The following is a 22,162-nucleotide window of genomic DNA, read 5'->3' on the forward strand; positions in this document are numbered from 1 at the left end:
AATATTACATGACAGAACTCCTATACTTGGGATAGCTTTCGAGCTGCTCATTTTTTGAGTGAGTCAACACCTCATAGATAGGCTAGATCCTTTCCAAACTAGTCCACTCCATATACTTAGCGTTGTTCCTTTTAATATGTCGGATGTTTGATCGCGACACTCCTCCTCACATATGATGAGTGAACCTATTTTCTTTGAGTGTTCTTGAGGGTATACCAGTTAGGTCGAGTCAAAGCGACCATTCTGAAGGTGTCCACTGGCATCCTAGGTGTACTTAATCACACACATCACACACACCTCGAGAGTTTACCTGTTTATACTCAGACTTATATGATTGCATTAACTTTGAATGTGTCACTGATTAACTTCATGTGAGTATACGGCTCTCAAATCACATATAAACGATGAAACTTGCATGAGTGACGTGCTTTGGAGTCGTGTGCATTGAATATGAACAAACTTGTGTGAAATTCAGTTATGTTCTTGTATATGAAGTGGTATAATTATGTCGCATGTGCATTGATTTCATGATCACTGGAGTTTGTAATCGTAGGCATTACCCTCAGATTCATTCACGTCATTTGCTAGAGACTAGCAAAACGTTAGTTGGGGTGGTGTGATTACGTGTCAAAACTGCGTAATTGGGCATCTTAACCTTTAGCTTTTCTATCTCTCAATATTTCTCTTCTTCTTCTTCCTCTTTCTTCTTCTCCTTTCCCCTCTTTTTCCTCCTCTATTTTCCTGCTGAAACTCACTCTGCATAGCCACTCTGAGTCCACGGATCTCCAGAAACTCAGTCCCATCTGTCTCTTTACTCCAGCCACATCTAAGAGGCCATCATCACCAGCTTCTCTCTGCAACCCCCTCTGCACAGCTCCACCAGAGGAGATCCTTCATAGCACAACCGAGAACCACCAGTGCTCCTCTCCTCTGCCATAGAACTCTTCCACAGCCCTGTTCCACTAGCTTCTCGGCCACCAATACACAGCTCCACTGCCTTCGGGTTCCTCCAATCTGCTAGCCATCCGAGCACAGCAGAGACCAAGCTTCCACAGCAGCTGCTCGGCTAGTTTTCCATAGCTTTTCTCTCTCTCTCTCTCTCTCTCTCTCTCTCTCTCTCTCTCTCTCTCTCTCTCTCTCTCTCTTCTTATTTCTTTCTTTTATGTATGTAAATTGTTATTTTTTTTTATCTACAGAATTTTATTGAAGAACTTAGTTAATTAGTTTTGTTCTCTCCATCTTTCTTTCTCTTACTCTATTTTTTTATTTGTTATTTAATTAGATGCTCATATTGATATAAGTTTAGTTTTTAGTACTTAATTTTTTTATTGAAGTTATTTCTTTACTCAATTGAAGTTTGGGTTGATTCCAAAATTTAAAAAAAAAAAAAAAGAATAAAAAAATGTTATTGTTTCGAAGTTTTCCCAAAAATCACGTCTCTTTGTTGAAGCTTGTTTAGTTTAGGTTTTTATTAAAGTTTGTGTTTTGTTTTGTTTTGTTTTTATCGTGTTTTGTCTTCGTTTAAATCGTTAATAGTTTAATTTTACTTCAAGGTCTTGGTTCGCGTTAAAGTCCCGATTTTTAGTGCATGTTTGTGTTTGATTAAGTTTCCATTCCTGCGTGTTTTAATTCCATGTTCTAGATTACCATCCTTAATTAATGCGTGTTTTGATGTTTCCTTGAGTAGGTTAGGGTTTCCCGTTTTTATTCTTTAGTTCAATACATGTTAGTTTTAGGACTTTAATTTGCGTGCTATTTAATTTGTTAAAAGTAAAATCAAATAATTTTGAAAATCTTGAATTTGAACCGAGTTCAGTACCTTTTTAATTTCGATTGGACGAACGTAAATTTTGAGATTAAAACGCATTCCCTAAGGAGACAATCTAGCCCTTGGGCTTAATATTACACGACAGAACTCCTATACTTGGGATAGCTTCCGAGCTGCTCATTTTTCGAGTGAGTCACCGATATAGCCTAATTCTTCCTTACTGAGAGCTATCTCATCCCTATCGTACGTACATGTTTTCAGGTCCTTCGAGTAACTGGAACTAGCATCCTTGTGTTGGGAGCGTAATGGTCGGTATACTGCCTGAAGTGCTTGTGTAAGTACTAGGACTGTAATAAGGCTGTCGTTTTGGGTATTTGCTAGCACCCTGGGTTATATTTTGTATTATGGAGCTTGGACTCTATTTTTATAAACTCTGGTATGGTACTATGTATGTATAGCATGAACTTTTCTGCTGCGTATATGTCATGTATGTGAATGTGTATAGGGTGTACGGGAACCCCATAGGGTCAGACCCTCATTCATTATAGCATCATTGGTGTTTTGTATGATATAGGGACAGGTTAGGTTACCACATCACACACTAGGTCTCATTGTCGGGTTCGAGGCATGACAATAGTAGTATATGTGTTGAAGATCTGGAGATACTACTTATATGGTGAACAATGTGAGATCTTCATGGACCACAAGAGCCTCAAATACTTTTTCACACAGAAGAAGTTGAACATGAGGCAGAGAAGGTGGTTTGAACTAATCAAGGACTACAATTGCACCATTAACTATCACCGGGGGAAGGCTAACGTGGTAGCCAATGCATTGAGTCGGAAGTCAGAGCATGCCACAGTATCTACAGTTATAGATCAACATCATATCAGATATGATCTGGAAAGTCTTGGCATGGAGTTGGTGGATGGTAATCACCAGGCTTTCATTGCTAGCTTGTTGATCCAACCGACCTTATTTGAGAGGATTAAAGCCGCGCAGGCTAGTGATGTGGAGTTAGTTAAGACCATGGAGAAAGTACAGCAAGGGTTGGCTGCAAATTTGAACATCTTCGAGGGAGGTGTGCTAAGGTTTGAGACTAGGTTGTGCATTCCAAATGACGAGAGTATAAAGAGGACGATCCTGGAGGAGGCGCATCGTTCTTTGTATACGGTACATCCAGATAATACAAAGATGTATCAGGATTTGTGTGAATCATTCTGGTGGAGTGGCATGCAAAGGAAGATTACTCGATTTGTGGAGTAATGTCTGACGTATCAGCATGTAAAAGCTCAACATCAAAGGCCGGCAGAGTCGTTGCAGCCATTGAGTATTCTAGAGTGGAAATGTGAACGTATTTCAATAGAGTTTGTCACCGGGTTGCCATAAGCACTTCACGGATAGAATGCAATTTGGGTGATCGTGGCTAGGTTGACTAAATCTACTCACTTTGTATCGATGAAGGTTAGCTACTCTTTGAGTAGACTAGCAGATTTGTACATGAAGGAGATAGTTCGAATGCATGGGGTGCTGGTATCCATTATTTCAGATCGAGACCTGAGGTTCACTTCTCAATTTTGGAAGAGCATACAGGAAGCACTGGGGATGAAGCTTACATTCAGTACAACGTTCTACCCCACATTGATGGATAGTCATAGAGGACAATACAAATCTTGGAGGATATGTTACGGGCTTGCGTGTTAGATTTCGGCGATAGTTGGATTCAGTCTCTACCGTTAGTGGAATTTTCCTACAACAATAGCTTCCAGGCTAGTATCGAGATGGCATCATTTGAGGCATTGTATGGTCAAAGGTGTCGGTCTCCTCTGTATTGGGATGAGGTCGATGAATAGTAGATATTGGGGCCCGAACTCTTACAGCAGGCTTCTGAGAAGGTCAGATTGATCAAGGATAGGATTAAATCAGCTTAGAGTCAGAAGAAGAGTTACGCAGATGTTCACCATCGTGAGTTGGAATTCGAGGTTATGGGTAAGATATTCCTAAGAATCACTTTAATGAAAGGGGTGATGAGATTTGAGAAGAAAGGCAAGCTGAGCCCGAGGTATATCGGACCATTCGAAGTACTGGAACGAGTGGGTCCGATGGCCTACAGGGTTGCACTACCCCCAACGCTTTTAAGGATCCATGATGTATTTCACGTATCCATGTTGAAGAGGTACGTGCCAGATCCATCGCATGTGATTAGTTACTAATCAATAGAGATTGGGGATGCTTTGGCGTATGAGGAGATACTCGTTCAGATTCTGGACCAGAAAGTTCAGAAGTTGTGTACCAAGGAGATACTGTTAGTGAAGGTACTGTGGCAAAATCATGCAATTAAGGAAGCTTCTTGGGAGTTAGAGACAAAAATATGCCGAAAATATCCAAGGTTGTTCTAAGTAGTAGCTTAGGTAGCAGGATCGGTATGGATATGTATGTAATATTTTGTTATTGTAGTAATGATGTATGGTTAGTCTCTAGGAGAGTTATATAATATTGTGAGCTCTCGAGATGGTATGTATGTAACCACGGTATTCCTCTGCCATAAGTGAGGGTATGTATGTAATTGGGACGGGGCTGCTATGTGGGTGGCCGCCGACTCTTTCTAGAGTTGGGTATACGTTCGGGTATGTTGTTGAGTTGGTATATAAGAGATTACAAATTTTGAGGATGAAATTTTGCAAGGAGGGGAGGTTGTAAGAAACTGACCTGAGATAGGTGTATTAAATAAATACGAAAAGAGAAGGAATGTTGACTTTGGTGTATTCCTAAGAAAGGGGGGTGAATTGGAATTTTAAAAATTTCTCCCCTAGGTTCAACTAGTTCAACAACAGCATATCCAGAACCTAGGGTCTGTCTATACAATTCCAAATGCGTAGATGAATAAAATGTGCGGAAATTAAATCATGCACAGCATTCACAATATAATATACACGTACGGTGAATAAATTATGGAAAAATAAAATGCACACACGATATGTTATTAGGGTTCGGCCAATTGTGCCTATGTTCCTGCCTCTAGCTCGCAAGCTCGAAGATTCCACTAATGCTCACTTGAAGAATGTAACGGCACCGGTTACAACTAGGTCAATTAATGGGGTTGACCTCAACCTACACCTTACCAAGATGGTGCACCTAACTTTCCTAACCAGGTCTAAACCAATTCGGGACTATTCAACAGGGCTAGTCTCCCTCTTCAGGCCCACGCTTGGAATACAACAAATGTATATAAAATTTGCATACACAGAAATGCTTCTTATACAAGTGAATATGTACCACTATGCACAAGCACTAATCAATGCACATCAATAATATAGGAACTATAAGCTCAGTGCTCTAGGTGTGCAATCAACACTCAAAATAATGACTTTATCTAATCAAGCACAAGAGTGTATTCTAGAACTATCTGTGAAACTATGTATTACTATAACTCAATCACTAGCTTAGGGTTTCAAAGTTTTCTACCAAGGGTATTCTAATTATCTCTAAATAATACTTTCTCAATATTCAAGCATAAGGAGATATTTAAAAATAAGCTTGTAAAAAGATTTTTGCACACACAAAATACAAGCCTAAATGAGTCTTGCAATAACAATGCAAAGACCCACTTAGCTATAAGATTTTCCCCACATAAGATTTATCAAATTAAATCGGTGGAAAAATCCTTGCTTAACTTTCAATATGAAAATCAAATATCTTAAACAAGATTTTCAAAAGCTCAAGCACAAGAGATATTTTTGAAAAAAAAAATATGTTTGTCAAAAATATTTTTCTTCACAACATAAGACAAGCTTTTGGAGTTTTTTCTAGATTTATCCTTTTTTTAAAAAATTATATATTAAATAATACCTTTTTTGGGAAAATAACTCTAACGTAATCTCGCTACTTCAAGTAGCAAAATTTGCCACATGTCATTTCGAGAATTATTTTCTCAAAAAAGATATTATTTAATATATATATATATATATATTTTAAAAAAAATGATAAATTAGGAATAAATTCTTTTAATATATTTTTTAAAAAATGATAAATCAGGAAATAAATCTTCTGCCTAATAAATTCTTCTGCGTAATAAAACAAAATTTAATTATTTCTCTTATTACTTTTGGAACAATAAATTTTTGAAAAAAATAAAATTCCTATTTAATTATATCTATTTTTTTTTTCTATTTAATATACTTTTGAAAATTTTTTTACTTAAAAGTATTGTTTTGTTCACTACATTTAAAGATTTTTTTTAGAACGATTTAGAAATGGGATAAGTGTGAAATATTTTTATTTAGTCTGTCTTATATCAACATAGAAAATGTGTAGTTCTCTATTTGGTTCATAACAAAAATAAAATTTTTACATAAGATTCTCATGGGTTGCATGAAATTAAAATTTTCATATTTTGTGAGCATTGTCATATGTGAGCATAAAGATAAGAGTGTCACATTTTTTAAAATTTTATATTTCTCAAAATATAAAAATTGTCATCATATATGGCTTTCTAATCACTAGTTAAATGTAAAAATAAATATCATGAAGACTTTAAAAAAATTAAGGGTCTATTTAGCTGTGGAAACTATTTTTAATTTTTATTTTTAGTTTAAAAAAATATTTAAAAAAGAGTTAATTTTTTTTTTAGAAATTTTTTCTAAAATAAATTAACAGTATAAAAAATTTGACACCATTTTCTTGTAGAAATAGTTCTATTTTTATTTTTTTATTTTTTAAATAATTAAAAATGACATTCTTTAATTTTTTAAATTCATATAGAAAAGGTAACATATATTTTTTACTATTTTTTAGATTTCTAACTCTTGTTTTGTTAATTAAGACTTGAGAGCATGTACTCATATATTAAATTTTGATTTTTGAATTCAAATCCAAAATTAGTGATCAAAAATATTAACTTTTATAATTTATTTTTTAAAAAAAATTACTTTAATAATTATTTAAAAATCTAAAAATTACAAATAAAAAATTATTTTGACTTTTTAAACAAAATATTTATTTTCTAACTATTTAATATGAATCTTAAAAACTAAAAAATCAATTAAAATTTTTATAATCTATATATATATATATATATATATATATATATATATATATATATTTTCCACTACTAAACTAGGGTGGTGTTTGATAATTAGGACTATAGGAATTGAAATTGAAATAATTAACTTTCGTTCCCAATGTTTGTTTATTGGAAATCTAATTCCAATTTCACATGCAAAATGAGATTTCCCTTTTTGTCTATATTTTGATTCCTACCTCTTACTCTGGAATCAAATCTTGATTCTTGAAAACACAATATTTATTATAATATGACAATTTATATATAATATATATTACATAAATTTTAAAAATAATATTAATGTTATGATATCATTATTAATATTTTTATTATATATAATAATATTATAGCATATAAAAATTTATAGAAAGTATAATTCAATTTGAATGTGACTCCTGTCAATCAATGTTATTTTTGTTTCATTTCCCTTATGTACTAGTAATACCATTATCCTTCATCGGGACAACCAAATCCAGCAGGCAAACTAACGCATTTTTACCCATGACTAATTGTGGCAAACTAATGTGTAATAAATTCTTCTAATGGTATTCCCGGAATGACACGTGGCAAATCTCGCTACCATAAAAGAATTTATTTCCCGATTTATTACGCAGAAGAATTTATTACACAGAAAATTTATTTCCCGATTTATCATTTTTAAAAATATATATATTAAAAGATTTTATTTCCCGATTTATTACGCAGAAGAATTTATTTCCTGATTTATCATTTTTTTTAAATATATATATATTAAATAATATCTTTTTTGGGAAAATAATTCCTGAAATAACACGTGACAAATCTCACTACTTGAAGTAGCGAGATTTGTTTAAATTTCGCTACTTCAAGTAGCGAGATTACGTCCGAGTTATTCTGAAATTATTTTCCCAAAAAAAGTATTATTTAATATATTTTTTAAAAAAAAGGATAAATTCGGAAAAAACTCCAAGCTTTTGAGTACTTGCAACAACAATGCAAGATTCACAAGTTCAAACGAGTTATCCCAAGATAATATTTATCAATGAAATAATTTGGGATCAACTCAAACTAACTCTCTAAAAATGATTTCAACAATAATAAATGAGAGAGTATACTAGCTTTAAAATAATGTATGAAAACACACAAATATGTTCACTCTTCAAGTTGCAACAATAATGCAAATGAAGAGAATACAATAAACACTCTCTTTATCGAAGATGATTTTGCAAAGAAGAATCAAAGAGAGTGTGAAAAATTTGCTTGGAATGTTGAGTATATAACAAAAGGGGTATAAAATATTTGAGAGAAATTTTCCTAATTACTTTTGCTAATCTCATGCTAATCCTTACAAATGAAGAGGTATATATAGAATCCCCTAAAATTATAACTGTTAGGGACCTATTTGTCATTTTGGAAAAAGTTTAAATGAGGTTAATAAAAATAAGAACGTTTTTAACCTCAGTAAATTCCACCAACCCGAGAGCACCGGTCGACCGAACTTGAGGTTCGGTTGACCGAGTGTCCTAGTTTGGTCAACTGTGTAAAAATTGACCAAAGAAGATGGTCGACCATCTTGAGATTTTGAAGATGATTTCCCAAATCCACGTGGTTCAGTCGACCAGGTCAATTTGAACTTCGAGGTTCAGTCGACTGGGCAGTTGGCATCTCCCACGTGGGGGTTTGGTCGACCAGGGCGTTGCCCATATAATTCTGGTCAGTCAACCAGGTGGTCAACTTGTTGACCCAGGGAGGTTCGGTCGACTAGGTCTTGCCTATATACTTCTAGTCCGTCAACCGAGAGGTCAACTTATTAACTCGGTGGGAGTTCGGTCGATCGAGGAACTCGGTGTTATAGAGCTCGGTCGACTGGACATGCCATCCTTGGGCATTTCGATCCTTTTCCTCTTATAAACTTTTCCCTATTCATATGATGATTAATGTTAAGACTATAGGGCATATTTTTATGAAGTATAGGGAGTTCTAAGGTCAATCTAGGTCTTCTTGAGGACATCGAAAAAATCCAGCGTCAAGGTCATTTGATTTTCAAGTGATGTGTAGAGACCTAGAGTTGTTCTAAGACCTTTGAGCTTGTAGTTCCTACATGCACGATATGCATTAAATATTACAGACCTTTCCTATATTATTATTACAAACCCAAATGAATATTAACGAATTACAACATAAATGATCTTCAGGGTCTTCATACTCTACTTCATATGCCATCAAAGTATTTTGCGAATATAAACCTACACACAAACTTGGTAGCCATCAATTACCAGTATTTTTCATTATCAAAATTGAGTGTGACCCATAGGGTCAACAATGAAAATTAAAAAAGGTAAAAATCAGCATGGCTCGTCGACGAGCCTTCATATCTCGTCGACGAAGTCTCTTATGTAGCTTGGTAATGAGATTTAGTAGCCCTTCGACGAGGATATACTAAGGGATTTTGGGAAATCCTAAAATCTCAGGCTCATCGACAAGGCCACCTTGGTGTCGATGAACTTCCTTCTGCGGCCCGTCAACGAGGACGTTGTCTTGTCAATGAGTCTAGCCGGGTCAAAGGTCTATAAGTTGAATTTTCCATTGCTTCATGGTTAAGAAACCAAAAACCTCTCTCTCTCTCTCTAAAATTCGAACTCTCCGTCTCTCTCTTTTTCTAGGATTTTGGACTGTCTGTTGCCAGAATCAATAATCCAACGTTGCTACATGGATTAGGAGGAGAATCTCTTCAAGTATAGCGAATCGAAATTTCTTTTTGAGGATTTTTGGGTTTTGACCCAAAATCGAGGTAAGGGTCCAATTTCGTTTTCGTTTTGGTTGATCTGTAGAGAATAGTATTGTAAGGAAGTACTGTTCTTCGTTATTTAGGTTTTGGTACCTCGGTTCGTAGTTTTGGAGCCGTTGAGCTCGTGTTTTGGTTTTCAAGTTAAGATAAGGGGATTCTGTTTATATCAGTTATTTTTTAAACCAGAATTGGTAAACATGTAGTTTACGATTGTATGTATGATTTGGCTACTTATTTGGGAAAATCTATTGGGTGAAAATATGTGATTTTTGGGTTACTGTTTTGGGAAAAGTTGGGGGTTCGGGTATCATCTCTACTTTTGTTGGAAAATCGTATATTGGATAAAACTGTGATATTGAGATGACTGTACCTATATTTGTGTTAAACTATATTCTCGAAATGAAAACGATATGATTTGTTGTATACCAAATAAGTGTGGAGTGAACTGTTGTATGTAAATGTTCTAGGTTTTGTAAAACAATTGTGACGGCTAATTACCATAAGCTAAGGGGTATAGGGACATGAGCTCCAAAATTGTTCCAGGTTTTGTGAAAGTTGCCACTTCTCAGCTAATTACCGTAGGCAAACACCATGTCTCGACTAAATACCGTGGCCAAGAGTGTCCGGATCTATATCCGAGGGTGTGAAATATCACTTGTTTGTTCCGGTTGGTCACCGATGGGTGTGAGTGGACACTGTATTGGCAATGATATTGTTATGGGGCTTCAGTTATTGCAGGGTATCAAGTGCTCTATGTAATTCAGCCAGTTTTGGCCGAAGAGTGTGACGACACTGACTATATGTTTTGTATCATATGTACTGGAACTGGATTGTGAAAATACTCGAACTGTATTGTGTTATGCTTTATGTCGATATAACACTTGTATTACACACACTGATATAACCTATTTTCTTCCTTACTGAGAGGTGTCTCACCCCGATTATACAAATGTTTTTCAGGTCCTTCGAGTAGTCGTCACTAGCGTCCTAACGTAACAAGAGCGTGGTTGTCAGTTAGCTACATATAGTAATTGAGTAAGTACTGATTTTTTTAATCGGATGGTCATTATTGAGTTTTGTAGACACCCGGGGTATGTACTGTATTTTTGGAGCATAGACTCTAGTTATGTATATACTCCGGTATGGTACATTGTATATATTGGAAAGAACATTTTCGCTGCGTATGTGATGTGTACGTATGTGTGTGTGAATGTGTATAGGGTATACGTGTACCCCACGGGGTCAGACCCTCATTCAGTGCAGCATCATGTATGTTTTAAATGATACGGAGACAAATTAGGTTACTAAATTGACATCTGGGGCCCATATGCAGGTTTGGGGCATGACAGGTGGTGCTGCAGTTGATGTAGAGTGTAAGGACCCGACTTGAGAAATATGAATTAAAAAAATAAGAAAAGCATAAGGAATTTAAAAAGGTGAAAATAGTAGGGTTTGTCGACGAGGCTTTTTTTCTCGTCAACAAAGTCGCTTCTGTGACTCGTCGATGAGGTTCAAAGGATCGTCTACGAGTGGATATCAAGAGATTTCTAGAATTTTGGAATCTTAGGCTCGTCGACGAGGCCAACTCCGTCCTTGACAAACTCACTTCTTTTGCTCGTCAACGAGTGCTCCATTTCGTTGACGAGTTTGGCCAGGTCAACTAAATTATAAATATCTATTTCATTGCTTCATGGTTAAGAAACACAAAAGCTTTCTCTCTTTCTTTCTCTCTCTCTCTCTCTCTAGAACCGGCGAACTCTCTCTCTCCCTCTCTTTGATCCCTCGCTATTCATCACCCAAATCCACGATCCAATGTTACTACGTGGATCAGGGGGAAAACCTCTACGATTATAGCAGATCTGATCTTTGTTTTGAGGATTTTCAGGTTTTATCCCGAAATTGAGGTAAGGGTCTAAGTTCATTTTTGGTTTGGTAGATCTGTAGTAAATAGGATTGTATTAAAGTATTGTTCTTTGAATTTTAGGTTTTGAGAACTCGGTTCACTGTTTTGGAGCCGTATAGTTCATATTTCGGAGTTCGGGGAAAGGTAAAGGGAATTGTTTACATCAGTCATTTTAGAAAAACTAAACCTCTAAAAAGTTAACTTTTGTTTATATGCTCGTATTGACTATTTATTTGCAAAGTTTCACTGGGTAAAAATGTCAGTTTTACGATTTTATGATTTTGGTAAAAATGAGAGTTTTGGCATATGATCTCCAAACTTTTCAAAACTTCGTTATTTACATTAAACTTAACATACGAGATGCTTGAACCCCTTGATTCTTGTTTAAATGTTATTTTTTTGAGTTATATACTATATATAGTGGATTTTGATCAAATGAGTGTGGCATGTGATATGAAATGGAATATACTGAACTATTATACACGTGTATGAACTATGGGAACTGAAGTTCCATTTTTCTATCTGAAAATGTGAAAAACAGGTGTCGGTTATATACCGAGCTTTATATGTAAAAAGGGTTAAACCGAGAGTGTGGATGCTAGTTGATACCACAGTATGAATGAATGAGTTTGTGAAAATATTGGAACTTTACAGGTGATTGTGAATTTGAAAACAAGTTAATTCGTTTGATTATAAATTGTATATATGATATTAGGACCACAACTTGTTACTAAGAGAGCTGAAAGAAGCTCAATGTTATAAAAAGCCTTAAAAAGCTTAAGCGTGGTTCCGTTGCTATATTCTAGATACAGTGCAACCACAAATCTGATTTTCAATGTGGGTATCGAGATAGTCGGCTGGGTAGGAGTGGCCACTCGTGGATTAATGGACCAGGTGAATTCAGTCGGACTATAGTAAATCGCACAACCTACGCCACAGGGTAGTGATGGCATTTTTTTATGAAGTTTCTAAGCTGGACGGTGTTCTAAATATGCATATATATGATTTACAAACTAAAATGGGCAAAGTCACAAGTTTAAGTACTGAGCGAAGGGATTGTACAATGTATGGGCCTGTACCCTACCCTAACCTCGGGAACTCTTACTTGCAACGATGCTAAATTATGTATTGTAGGAAATATATAAATATCTCCTATATTACAGTATTGATATTATGCTATATATGTAACTACTTTCTACTGATTGAATATGTATTATCACACACTTATGTAATATCTTCCACCTTACTAAGAAGTGTCTCACCCCAACATACAACCTTTGTTTCAAGTTCAGCAAGACTTCGGTCCTAATTGCTAGAGGGACTTGGAGTGTCTTATTGTGTTTAGATTACATATGTAGAGACCCGAAGAATTATAGTATTTAAATAATAAAAAAGGGAGGAAGGGAAATTTAAAAAGAGAAATTGCAAGGATCATCGACGAACCCTTCGGTTTCGTCGATGAACTCACTACTAGATTCGTCGCACGCCATGTGTCTCATCAACGAGAAATTACCGAGAGGGCTGTTTTCAGGGCCACAACTTTGTTGACGATATGTAAGTGTTCGTCAACGAACTCTCTACTTAGCCTCGTCGACAAAGTGACGTGTCTCATCAACGAAGGCTGGTGTATAAATAGGCTCAAATCCGATTTCTGTGAGAAAAATTCATGCAAAACATTTTCTCTCTCTCCCATTTCGGTTCCCTCACTTTCTCTCTTCGATTCCGGCCCCATTCTTTGCTAGTTCGACGATTAGAAGTCGCCATGTCACTCCTGGGAAGATTCTCTGCACATCTGCTGGAGTGATTTGTTGGTTAGGCTAACTTGGGAATCATCCCAAAATTTGGGTAAGTTAGTTAATTTCAGTTTTATTAGGTTTTTGGTGTTTCTGGACTGAGGAGAATATGTTAGGTAAGATAATACTGAAATTTTTTTGGGAAAATATCAATTTCAGGGTGTTGAGTTGGGTAAGACACGAGGGTGATTTTGGGTATTTTGTGGGCTTCCCAGAAAGTCAGGTAAGGGGATAAACTAAGTTAGTTTTCTTATGAAAATATATTTATTATTTTACAGCATTTAATTTCAGGTAAATATGTATATTGTAGAATTATGTTGGAAATTATGTTGTTAATCATAAACATGATTTTATGTTCTGAATATTACCCTTTTTGTGTGGAATGAGTAACATTTATTATGGAAATTATGATGTTGAAATATTATGTTTTTCCAGAATATTTATGTATTACTAGTTTTCAAGAAAAACTCTATAACAGTATAGGAACTATGTTTTAGATATTATGTTAAAACAGTACAAAGATTTTTATGATTTAGTATGTTATGATATGCTAGCATAAGGACCGAGGTTTTATATGATATAATGGTGTAAGAGCCGACGATTTTATATGATATGCTATGTTAGGGTAAGGGCCGTGATTTACAAGATACAAAATGTCAGCGTAAAGGCCGTGAACTTTATATATGTTATGCAAGGTTTTATGAAAATATTAACAGGACAAATATTATTATGAAATAGCCATGTATCATTATTTGGAAATATACTATATGTTATCAAAACCTGGTAGGCATGGTTTAGGTTTTCACGAAGCACGGTACCGTAGCTATATGATCCCGATCATTTATATATTAGTGCTACCATTTGCCATAAGGGGCAGTGGGATATCGGCAATCAATGAGGTTTTATGGTACTGCAGGCATCCCTCTGGTGCTCGGGCCAGGAGGGGTAGACCCATAGTACTTATAGACTTATGTTGATCTAACGTGATCGGCCAACCATTGATAGGTCCCACCTTTGGGCTACACAACCCAGTCATGTGGGGATAAGACATAACACCAGCTAGCTATCCATCCAGGGTGTTATTTCATGTACAGTTATATGGATGATTTTTATGTATAGAAAATCAGTATGATATACCATGTTATAAGAAATTATGTTTTCCTAGATATGTTATAGAAAGCTTTATCAAATATAATTTATGTACTGTTATACGTATAACACGAAAATACTCATGTTGCCACATATTGATATTAGTTTATTTCCCTTACTGAGAGGTGTCTCACCCTAGCTATATAAATATTTCAGGAAATCCAGGTAGATGGGTAGATAGAGCTTCACGACAGTAGTGTCCGACTGAGCTACCCTGTCTGAAGGGTGAGTTGATGAGCTAGGGTTAGATTTAATTTTTGGAAATGGCCCTAGGCTACTTTTGGGCTTTTTGTGGATGATTGTATATTTACTTAACAGTTTTAGTAGGACTCTGGTATTGTGGTTGGTTGTATGGTATGTTGTAACTTACGTTTTCAGCTGCTTAGGTATCTGAGTTATATTTGGGATATATCCCTGGTACCCATGGATCCAGGTTGATTATGTTATTTAGTGGTACAGGATTTTTATATTGAATGTTATTATGGAAAAAAAATCAAATTGGTAAATTAGGCGGGTTGCTACAATTTGGTATTAGAGCCTAGGTTGCTAGGTTTTGTAGACTCTAGAGTGCAGCGGAAACAATACCAGAGTATAAGAAAAGGATTTGAGGTTTTGTTTTGCAGTTTAGAGGCAAAACTTCCGTGGTGGTTTCTGTGTCTTTCTTGGGATGACGATTTCAGGAAAGTTATAGTAAACTATTGCCAGGGGTGTTTCCAAAGTGTAGGAATGAATCTTGAAATAAGATAAAGATGTCAAGATAGGGGATTTTGGTTAGATATGTAAGTTATAAGAATAGCGTCCCTGTCATGCTTATTATTTTTTAGAATGGACCCTGGAGGAGGTAGTGCTCATGCGAGTGGTAGTGACGGTGTAGGGCCCTTGAGTGCAGGCGGGGATGATTCTGATGTGGTATTATATAGTGTGGCTTAGCGGGTTATGGATGAGATCGCTAGGAGCTCCAAGGAGCAGGGAGGCCCTTCTGCAGGCCATGAGTGCACGATAGAGAAATTTACCAAGATGAATCCTCCGACATTTTTTGGAGGAGTTGATCTTGCGGCCACCGAGAATTGTATGCAGGAGATTGTGAAAGTTTTGGTGGTATTATAGTGTACGAAGGAGTAGAGGGTCCTCTTCACCACCTATAAACTGACAGGGGAAGTTGAGAGGTGGTGGACGACTGTGAAATTTCTGGAGCAGCAGAGGATGATGCCGATAGTTATGACGTGGGACCGATTTAAAGAATTATTCTTTGACAGATATTTCCCAGCCACTATCAGGTTAAGCTAAAGTGGAAGAATTCCTGAATCTAAAACAGGGATAGCAGTCGGTCCAATAGCACGCGGTGCAGTTTTTAGAGCTTTCCCGCTTCACCCCATATATTGTTCCCGATGAAGTAAAGAAAGCAAGACAATTTGAAAAAGGATTAAGGCGTGGAATATACAAGTAGGTAGTAGTGTTGAAGATACATGATTTTGCTGAATTAGTTGATAGAGCAGCTTTGGCCGAGGCTAGTGAGCGCATGGATGTAGAGGAGCAGGGATAGTATAAGAGATCTATATCTTCAGGCTTCTAGTAGGGAGCTAGGCAGGGTCAGTGGAGGAGAAGAAACTATGGCAAAGGATAGAGGTAGGAGACTGGAGGTCTTGAGTTTCAGGTGGTGCAAAATTTTCCTATCTGTCAAAGTTGTGGAAAGAGACACTTGGAGTGTCGAGTGAGGAGAGCCGTCTACTATCGCTGCAGTGGGCAGGGACATCTGGTGCGAGATTGTCCCACACCACCTGATACCGCTCCTACTCCTAGACCATACCGAGGAGGCTATCAGGTGCCCCGTGGAGGCCAGTAGAGGAATGTAGCTCCAGTGACGGTCTATGCTTTGATGCCTGGAGATGCTAAGATAGCCGATGATGTGGTGACAGGTATGATTAGCTTTCATTTAAAGTTATTGTATTGTTTGTGTTGGCTAAATTAGGCTTTTCAATCTTGCTTTGATGATAACAAATGAAGTTGGTATAACTTGTCTGTTGAGTGATCTTGTTTCAGGAATACTTATCTCAACACAAGAGAAAGAAGCTGTGAGTTAAAGCATCATCAAGAGAACAAGCTATGCATTAAAGTTATATCAAGAGAACAAGCTATGAATATTAAGAGAAAGCTTCAACAAATTTTTCAAGCAGTAAAGAAAAAGACTTAAAGCCTCAGTACTTAAAAGCTTAAAGATAAAAAGGGGACTTGAAGTCAAAAGGATTATCAAAGTCTTGAAGTATTGTGCTTAAGAAAAGCTTGTTATAAGTACTTCGTATCAAATGACAATTTTATAGAATATAAAGCTCTTTAAGAATTAAGAAACTTATTTTTAATCCCTGGAAATATTTTATGAAAAATCACATCATGAGTGTAAAACTCAAATTGAAGAACCAAAAAGAAAAACCAGTTTTTTGTCTGTCCAACCGACTGACTTAACCAAGGCAAATTTACTCAGTCGATTGACAGTCAGCTGACTGACCCAAAATATCTATGTTTTGCCAGCCGACTAACAATTTTTTGAAATAATTTTTGGGAGATAGAATGGTGTCAACCGCCTATCCAGCCAACTAACCCTGTGATTTTTGAACTACCTAGTCGCCTGTCCAGCTGATTGACTCCACGAGTTTTACTTTTTAAACCCCAACGGGAAAATTTCAAAAATTGGTTTTTCAAAATATGAATGTTGTAAAAACTTGGAAACTACTCAAAGACGCTTGGGGAACAAGGAAACTAAGCCAAGAATGCCTATAAATACTCCTTTAAACTCAAGAATTATTATTCCAAGCAATTACTTAGCTCTCTTTTGAAATTAAAGCATTTAATCTCTCAAAGTTTTCTATTGCTCACACCTCATCTAGGAGAAAAGTTATGAAACTCTGCTAAAATATCAAAGCCACAATTCATACTCTGAGTTTGATTATTCAAAACAAACTCTTGGTGATCTCTAAATACTTGAGATTCATTATTTCTTTATTGTTTATTTGATTGAAGTATTGATTGCGCTCTAACTTGTACAACACTGCTCTGTTTTGAGAGTCTCTTTTGTACACAGATCATTATGGCAATCTTGTTATTTTGTTGACGATTCAAGGTTTGTTTGGATCGTTGTACCGAGTGAGGATTGTTCACTTGGAGAGGTTTCTCTACCTAAAAGAGGGATTTTTGCAAAGGCTTGCTCTGCCCAGTAAAGAGGATACTTAGTGGAATCCTTTGGTGGAATTGACCAAAGGTGAGGACGTAGGCTGGGGATAAGCCGAACCTTGTAAATCTCGGTGTTCTTCTTCTCCTTACTCTCTTTACTTTATGCATTATATACTATGTATATCAAGTACAGATTGCAGGGCTTATACATCATATTCAAGGAAACCTCTTGATTTAAGAAAGTACGTTTTCAATTAACCGGTTGCGGAAACCCACAAGAGAGTACGTTGGTTAATTTGCAGAAATCTTGGTTAAGAGATAAAGCAATAAAAGAAATTGATTCAAAAAGGTTTTGCAAAATAGCTGCAGTACTTCTATCAAAGGGAAATATTATTCTTGAATGATTTGTTGGGCTTTGATTGGATTGTGTTTTTTGTTGTTTTTGGTGTGATTCGGTTTATATTGTAAATTGATTAATTTACCTTTATAGTATTGGATTAAAATAAGTAAAAATCATCAAAAAAGGGGTAAGTTTAATCTAAATATTCTAATTCACCCCCCTCTTGATAGCTATTCTAAATTTCAATTGGTATTTGAGCCTAATTATAGTAATTTTTAACAAGAAACTATAAAACAATCATATAGCCAATATAGGAATAGCCCCTTTCAGTAAGGGCCAATCCTCAACCCGTCCACCAATCTTTTGTGGACATAATTACACCTTTTGGAAAAAGAGAATGCAAATTTATCTCCAACACATGGATTGGAAAGCATGGGAAGTAGTTATAGATGAAGACCTTATTCCCACCAAGATAGTAGATGGAAAACAAACTCCAAAAGAGAAAAAGGATATGACCGATTTAGATTATAAAATGCTTCAAATAAATTCAAGTGCTATAAATGCCTTATACTATGCTTTAGATGCTAACGAATTTAATAGGGTCATGGCTTGCAAAATGGCTAAGGAGATTTGGGACAAACTAGAAGTCACATATGAAGGAACAATAGATGTTAAAGATAATAGGATGGACATGCTAACAAGCAAATATGAAGCATTCAAAATGAACTCAAATGAAACAATATCAAGTATGTACACAAGATTTACCCACATAATAAATTCCTTAAGTGCTTTAGGAAAAACTTATACTGCCTACGAAATGATTAGGAAAATTCTAAGAGGCCTTCCCTCCATTTGGAACCAAAGGCTACAGCTATCACTGAAGGTTACCTCAAGACCACCTCTTTAGATGAACTCATAGGATCACTCCTTACCTATGAAATGGCCTTAAAAGAAAGGAATCCTGAACCAAAGCATTAAAGATCCATTGTACTAAAAGCATCTAGCCACGGCTCTAGTGAAGAAGAAAGTGAAACAAGTGACTTAGATCAAGATGAATTAGCATTCATCACTAAAATACTAGGTAAATTTTATGGAAGAAATAAAAGACTTCCTAGAAAGTTAAATAAAAAGAAACATGAAAAAGGAGAGACAAATAGGAAAGAAAATAAAAGTAAGAATGAACCTCCAATATGCTATCATTGCAAGAAACCATGGCATATCAAACTGGACTGTCCGTTGCTCAAGAAAGACAAGAAGAAAAAGAAGAAACTATAAAGGCTACTTAGGATGATTCAAGCACCAGCGAAACAAAAAACGAATCAAGCGGACAAGAGATTAAAAATATATGCTTCATGGCAAATGAAGAGGAGGTAAACTCCTACTATTCCTCTACAGAATCTTACAATGAGTCGTGTGATGAGTCATGTGACAACGTGCCTTCCTATAAGGAATTGCAAGCTGAGTTGTTTTCTTTGCATAAGAGATTCATAAAAATTTCCAAGAGAAATATAACTTTGAAAGATCAAAATAAAGAACTATTAAAGCAACTTGAATCATTCAAAATCATTGAAAAAAAAAAAGACACTTGTATTGAAAAGTTAGAAGAGGAAGTAAATAAAGTAACTCAAGATTTAGGAAAAACTCATAAAGATAGTTTGAATAAAAAGGATTTAGAAGTAAATGAACTTAACAAATTAGTAGAGGATAAAGAGAAAATCATATATAACTTTACCAAAGGTAAAGAAAATTTTGAAAAGATGATTGGACAGCAAAGGCTTCATGGAAATAAGGAAGGAATAGGATATAATGGTAAAACAAATAAAAAGAATAAGAAATTATACATGGGATACTTTGTCAAGGAAGCCAAGCATGATGCAAGCACTTCCTCAAACAACAAACATAAACACACCACTTGCTATATGTGCAAGACGAAAGGTCACGTAATGTTCGATTGCCCACTAAAAAGAAAGTATGTTAAAGTAAAAGGAGAATGGAAAGTTAATAATGGAACTAACAACAAAACAAAGAAAGTTAAAAGAATTTGGGTCCCAAAGACTAACACAATGAATCCTCCATTGTAGGTATGTTTTAGGACAACACCGTCAACGGATAAGTGGTACTTGGACAGCGGGTGTTGAAGACACATGACTGGCGACAAGACCAAGTTTTCCTCTCTAAAACAAAATGATGGAGGATATGTCACCTTCGACGACAATGCCAAAGGTAAAATTATTGGCCTTGGAAAAATAGGTAAAGAACCTTCTCTCACTATTGATAATGTGTTATTAGTAGAAGGACTAAAACACAACCTTTTAAGTATTAATCAATTAAGTGACGAAGGGTTTTAAATAACCTTTAAGAAAGAAAAATGTGTTATCTAAAATCCTAAGGAAAAAAAAAAAAAAAAAAACCTTGTTTATAGCTTATAGGATAAATAATGTTTATTGTATAAACCTTGAGAATTTAGTGAATCAAAACGTAACTTGTTTGGCAGCATTGAATGAAATAAGTTGGCTATGGCATAGGAAATTAGGACATGCTAGCATAGACCTATTATCCAAATTATCAAAGAAAAATCTTGTAAAGGGACTACCAAATACTAAATTCATAAAAAACAAGATGTGTGATGCATGCCAAAAGGGAAAGCAAGTAAAAACAAGCTTTAAAAAGAAAAAAATACATCTCTACTAAAAGACCCCTAGAACTCTTACACCTAGACCTATTTGGTCTAATGAGAACCTTAAGCCTAGGAGGTAAACAATACGCTTTTGTAATAGTAGATGACGATTCTAGATTTACTTGGGTAGTATTCTTAGCAAACAAAGATGAAGCGTGTGACATGTTAATCTCCCTATGCAAGAAATTACAAAATGAGAAGGACTATAATGTAACAAGTTTTAGAAGTGATCAAGGTAGAGAGTTTAAAAAATAAAGAAGTTGATAAATTTTATAATGAACATGGAATAAATCATAATTTTTCAGCACCCAGAACTCCACAACAAAATGGAGTTGTAGAAAGAAAAAATAGAACTCTACAAGAAATGGCAAGAACATTGCTAAATGAAAATAATCTACCTAGATATTTTTGGACAAAAGCTATAAATACAGCATGCTACATTGTAAATAGGGTATCTATAAGATCAAGTATAGACAAAACACCATATGAACTTTGGAAAGGTAGAAAACCTAATATTTCCTACTTTCATGTATTCGGATACAAATGTTGTATTCTTAATACTAAAGATGAATTAGGAAAGTTCGATGCAAAGTCTGATGAAGGAATCTTCTTAGGTTATTCTACAAATAGTAAAGTTTGTTGGGTGTATAATAAAAGAACTCTAATAATTATTGAATCAATACACATAACATTTGATGAGTCAAACAACTATGATAATAAAATTAAAATTAATGAGAAAGAAGACAATTTACAAAAAGAAGAAATCCATGAAATAAAAGAAGAAAACAATAAAGAAGTTTCAAATGAAAACATTGTAGAAAATCCAGAACTACCTAAAGAATGGAAATATGCTAAAAGTCATCCAAAAGAACAAATAATTGGTGAAACATCAAAAGGTATAACTACTAGAGCCTCATTGAAAAATATTTGCAACCATTATGCTTTTTTTGTCTCAAGGTGAACCTAAAAACATTAAAGAAGCTTTAAAAGATTATTCTTGGATTATAGCTATGCAAGAAGAACTAAATCAATTTGAGAGGAGTCAAGTGTGGGAACTTATACCTAAACCCAAAGACAAATCAATAATAGGAACTAAATGGGTGTTTAGAAATAAAAAGGATGAAAATGGGATAGTTATAAGAAATAAAGTTAGACTAGTAGCACAAGGATATAATCAAGAAGAAGGAATTGGTTACGATGAAACCTTTGCTCCCGTAGCTAGAATGGCAGCAATTAAGATGCTCTTAGCCTATGCAGCCCATAAGGATTTTATATTATACCAAATGGATGTAAAAATTGCATTCCTAAATGGTTATATAAATGAAGAAGTATATGTTAAACAACCTCCAAGTTTCAAAGATGTAAAAAATTCAAATCATGTATTTAAGTTGACAAAAGCATTGTATGGTTTGAAACAAACTCCTAGAGCTTGGTATAAAAGGCTAAGTAAATTCCTACTTAAAAATGAATTCTCAAGAAGAAAGATTGATAGCACCTTATTCATTAAAAACAAAAACAAAGACATGCTAATTGTCCAA

This window comes from Malania oleifera, chromosome 9, assembly GCF_029873635.1.
Source record: "Malania oleifera isolate guangnan ecotype guangnan chromosome 9, ASM2987363v1, whole genome shotgun sequence".
NCBI classification, from domain to species: domain Eukaryota; kingdom Viridiplantae; phylum Streptophyta; class Magnoliopsida; order Santalales; family Ximeniaceae; genus Malania; species Malania oleifera.